The following is a 5,684-nucleotide window of genomic DNA, read 5'->3' as shown; positions in this document are numbered from 1 at the left end:
CCACACTGCCAGAAGCTACCTGTGGTCTTCACATCTGCCCATCGTCCTTCCTTCTCCCTTCCACCCATCCATCCTTCTTCCTTCCACCCATCCATCCTTCTGTCATTTAATTCAATCATTCACTACACACTTTATGATTCCTTGTTATAGTCAAGGCACTAAACCAGATTCAGGGAGTGGGGATCAATAGACTCTCAGAGTCGGTCATAGCATACTGAACACAACCACCCTGGGATGCCAGTAGAGCAAAGGTCAGTGATAGTCCAGCGTTACTTTAGAGAATTCTGCAGCTGTGACTTGGATTTTTCTTGTCAACTTCCGAGGTACAATAAGTGGATCATTTATGAGTCTGCAGATTCAGAAACTTTGAGAGCACTGTACTTCGAGGGGTAGACTATTCCAATTTATTGAGAACCAAGAAGGAGTGAGGACTCTGGCATGTGCCGCTTTCTTATAATAGACCACGGGGCTGTCCTATGCCTTCTACCTTGTAGCATTTTCTCTTAGGCATCAGAATATAAATGAGGAGCAGAAGATCACAACTGGAGGTTATTGTCAAGCAGCATGAATGAACAAGATGCCTACAGTGTCATGTCCAAGAAGTGGCGGCACATAGACAAACCTCGTCATCTGGCCGTAAAAGATGGGATGAGGGAAAATATCTACTCGCTGCCCTATGAAACAGCCCAAGAGTTAGAGCAGAGAAAGTCACCCATGGGAGGATGAGAAAACCGTAATTGATTTCTGTAGTCAGAAAGCTTTGCAAAAAACACTTCTGAGTAATGTCTAGTTTTATAATTGATTTTTCAGCTGGCAAATAAAGGAATTTTTTTTTCTTACATGTGTTCCAATTTTTCTGCAGGAAAGAATCAAATGCATTTGTTCCACAACTGGTATTTCTACATTCCTCCCTCCCCCCCCCAAAAAAAAAATAAAACCAAGATCTGGGAAGAAGATTCCTTGGGTCATGGGATGAAGTTTCTTGAGTCATCACTTCTCTCTGATAGTGGGACAAAGCTATAGGCTTCCTTTCCAGAAAAAAAAATGCACAAAAGTCCATAGGTATAGCATTTCCCACACAATTTCAGTAGATTAAAAAAACCTATTGAAACTTATCCATCCTCAGGGGCCTTTGCTCCAGGACATATGAAAAATGTATTTTGCTACAAACATTCTTGAGCTTTTAACTTCATTGATTGATGAGTCACCAAAAACATTGAACAGTTATTTTCAGACTAGAGGCTTATAGAAAAGCGCCAGTGGCTAAAGTTAATAGCTGCAGGAGCTGGGTACCGGGACAGCATCTAACTCCACAGCAGTATGAATACTCTTGCTCCTGGTAGAATGACCAGATGAGATATAGACATCCAGTTAAGTCTGAGTTTTTGCAGTTATTTTCTGCAAAAAAAGCAGAAAATAAACATATTTTAGTATCATTATGTCCCATGAAATTTGCCCAAGTATAAAATCATGTATTATTTATCTGGAATTCAAATTTAACTGACATCTTCTATTTCGAGTTGCTAAATCTGTTACATATATTCATGGTCAATTTATAAAGCCAAGTTCCCTACTGTATCTATGTGGTAGCTTCAGCAAAAATACCTGACACAGCGGTTTAAGAAAGGAAGGGTTGATTTTTGTACTCACAGTTCCAGGGGACTCCAGGTTCACTGAGAGAGATGTCTCGAGGGAATGAGGTGGGGGTGAGAGAGGAAGGCAACAACATTTCCCACTGAAGTTGGCATATGTAATACACACACACACACACACACACACACAGAAAAATATGAGAAAGAAAATGAAGTCAAATCTTCAGTGATTGGGATAGTGGCAGTAGTAGGACCAGTGAGCAGTTGAGACAATGTGTTTGGTTAAAACTTGTTTACTGGCATCTCTTGCAGCTAGAGCAGTCATATGGCAAATTATGGCCAATGAGGTATAAATGGAAGATTTCAGGGTGTTTTGTATTGTTAGCTTTCCTGCCACTTCTTCCTTCTTAATGCTTCTTTTTCCCATCTGGAGTTCAGAAATATGTCTGGTGTGATGGTAGAAGTCACCATGAGCTGATGAAGCATGAAAATAAGCATGAAAGTTATACACTAACAATGGTGGAGCAGAAAGGTAAAAGTGTGGGGTATTGACATTGGATGGACATTGTGATAGACTACCTGCCTGTCTTTGTCTTACTTCCTGTTGTTGTGATAAAGTGCTGTGACAGAAACAACTTCAGAGTTTACTTTGACACAGTTCAAGAGTACATATAGTCTATCATGACAGAAGTGCCGTGCTGGCAGAAGATTGAAGCAACTAGTCACCTTACACTCACAATCACAGTGAATGAATGTGTGCTGCTGCTCAGCTCCCCGTTTCCATTTATATAGTTCAGGATCCCAGCCAGGGAATGGTACCACCTGGTGTGGCTAGGTCTTTCTATCTCAATTAGCATATTAAAGACAACCCAACATGGGCATATGAGGAGACCCATTTCACAGATGATTCTAGAGCAAATCAGGCTGGCAATTAAGAGTAGCCATCACACTACCTAAATCTCTGTAAGTCTGGACTGACGGTTCTGATCCCAACAGCTGGGACTGTTGGTAGCTAAAACCCCTAGGCTATCAGCCCTCCCTGGGAATTGCCTTCAGCCGAAGACAGATACCCCACAGAAGACCCTGTGCCCCTTTCCTGGCAAGCAGCCCACAGTTCAATCATTGGTTATAAAAGCCTGCCCTTTCACCCCAGCAGAGAATGACTCTACAGGGTGGGCTTTGATAGTTTGAGGCCTTGGGACTATACCCTGCCTTGGTTCTGCACCCAATCCATTTGCTTTCCTTTGCCTCATGGGAGTTGATCTCAAAATCTCTCCATCATCAACTTCATGGCTGAGTCTACTTGCCAGGAACTCTTGACCTGCAGCCATGACCTTGTGAGGCTCCTACCCTACCTTAAGCCCCTCTCCAAACTTCTTCTCATGAGCCATAAGAGCTGGATCCCCTCCAATATCTGCCTGATATAGAGTAGTCCCCATATCCTCTGGGTTTAAAATTCTGAATTGAGGATTTGATTCATGACACAGCATGTGTTGCTGAAGTGAAACTTCAAGATTGACAGGGAAAAAATGATTCTTCTCTGATTCCTGCTTTGTTAAAACCAAGATGAAAAAAATATGTTCCCTAAAGCCATAGGAACGGATGGAGCCTTGATATGTCTCAGTAAAAAGGGATGTGAAGGATGTGCTCCACGAAGACGTGACTAGACTGAAACACAGATCATGGTGCCCTTTTTGAAAAGACAGATAGAAGAAAGCTCGGGAAGGGCTGGTCTAGAATGGGAAAGCTGTAGCAATGAGAACCCCATGCTCATGTGTGGGTTTGCACCCGTGTCTCCAGACTCCCCCGACATCACTAGCTCTAGAAAACCTCGGTGACTAGAGATACCGAATCAAAAGGACTTCATGAGGGTGAGCAAGATGATTCAGGGGGTGAAGGCATTGGCCTCCAAGCCAGGTGACCTGAATTCAATGCCTGGACCCTCATGGTAAGGAGAGAGCCCATTCCAGGAAGTTGTCCTCTGACCTCCACACATGCACTGTGGTACACACCCATGCCCTGTAACAAAACGAATACATGAAGCCCCCAAACATGAAGGCAGATGAAGTACTGAGAAGTGAATGAAAAGGAAAAAAAAATGGAAGAAAATGGTTTCTGCTTCTTCCCATTGAGTAAAAAGGAAAATAAAGTCAAGCGCGTCTCTGAGAAGCAGAGAACTGAATAAAATGAATAGTAGCTCAAATCAACATTGAATCCGTATAGCTCCAGACTACAGAAAACCCTACGCAGGGTCTGAATTAGATGTATCCCACTTGATGTTAGTCAAAGCAAGGTTAAAATATGGGGGGTGGCAAGGCAGTCTTACGACTGAATTGCTGCTTAGCAGTTGCATCCCTTCTGACAGATTATTACCTTCTGTCTTTGGGGTAACTGCAATTCAAGAACAAGCCAGTCAAGTTTCCAGCGTGGGAGGGGCGAGGAGCTCAGGAGGTAACTGAGTACTGTTGGCAGTTAATGGCTTCCGGGAGAAGAGAATCCTTCTTCTTTGGGGCTGTGGCTGCCTAGGTAAGTTGCTCCTGCTCTGGCGAATGTTCCTGCACTCAGGCACATATGGGTAGCCTTAGACTTAGTTTGGTTATTTAAAGAAAATTAAAAAGATGATATGAAGTTGGGAGAGGGACATATTGATGAGAATCTGGGGAGAACTAGAGGAGTAAATGAGGGCATCTATAATCATATTTCATCGCATGCGTTTATAAAATACTCCAAGAATACAATTTTTTTAAAGTTAAAATAAAACTTAAGAAGTACCGTTAGCGTCTCAAATCAGACAGCCATTGATGTGAAAATGAGAAGTGTACGCTGGGTCTACACAGCTTTTCAATTCAAAGTTATCTCCCTAAGCCATTCAAATCCAATAACTTCCTAGGCATTTGCTGGTCTTGAGACCGGGACCAGGGCAGGACAGTGCATCTGCTCATCACGAAGGTTCAGGCAGAAGCTGAGCTTCCGGTTGTAGTTGGATCAGCTGGACTCCCCAGCTTATCTTTCCCTTCCCACTTGTCATGCAGGGTTTACAGTGAGCCCAGCACCGTGGCCACAGTCCTTTAATTTAGTTGCTTCCTGATCAGTGCACATCATAACACTCGGGCAATTGTCTTAGTCTAGAGGATCATTCACAATCAGGAGAAAAGGTGGAAAAGGTAGATTTTCCGGATTTCTTTGAGTCTCCAAAGCATGGGGCCTCTCTTCCCGGAGAATGTGCAGCCTCTGTCTTGTCTTCTTGTAGCCTCCAGGCCTTACCACAGTGACTTACCTTACCAAAACCTGTGCTTCCCACATCTTTTCGTAGAGAGCAAGTGCCAATGTTCTGGAAAGGAGCTTCGATGATTTCAGGATAGGAGCCTGATCTATTTAGCTAAGAGCAATTCTGATTTGTAGGTGTGTTTTGCTTAGCTCAAATATATTTCTTTTTCAAAGTTGGATAACTTCTCTTTAAACACAAAAACAAACAAAAACCCACCCAACTTTTAGGGCTGGAACGATAACTCAGCAGCTAAAAAGAACTCGGTGCTCTTGCAAAGGATGCAATTTTTGGATCCCAGCACCCATGTGGCAGCTGACAGTTGTCTGTAATTCCAGTTCTAGGGGACCCAGTGCTCTCTTCTGGCCTCCAGGGGCACCTATATGATGCACACACACAGTCCAAAAATGCATACTCATTTTTTAAGTTCAACTTTCCTGATTTCTCTTTAGGTGTGTGTTTGTGTGTGATGTCCACATTTTGGGCATACTTTTGCAACTATACTCATCTGTGCCTGAAGCAATGGAGGGTGGAGATCTAGATTGGTGTTACAAGAGAGATGGTTCTGTCAACAAAATGCCTTCTGTGCAAGCATGAAGACCAGAGTTCAATCCCCACCACACATATCAACCACCAAGAATGGGGTCATATAACAGTAAGCCCAGCCCTGAGTGGGGCTGGGGAGGTTGAAGACCCTAATATCCTTGAGCACATTGACCAGGCAGCTCAAATGAATTGATGAGCTTTAGATAAGTAAGAAACCCTGCCTCAAAAATGGTACACACACACACACACACACACACACACACACACACACACACACACAC

The sequence above is a fragment of the Psammomys obesus genome, unplaced genomic scaffold (assembly GCF_907164565.1).
Source record: "Psammomys obesus unplaced genomic scaffold, mPsaObe1.curated_primary_1811, whole genome shotgun sequence".
Classification (NCBI taxonomy): domain Eukaryota; kingdom Metazoa; phylum Chordata; class Mammalia; order Rodentia; family Muridae; genus Psammomys; species Psammomys obesus.
The sequence above is the reverse complement of the archived record's forward strand: the minus strand, read 5'-3'. Positions refer to the sequence as shown.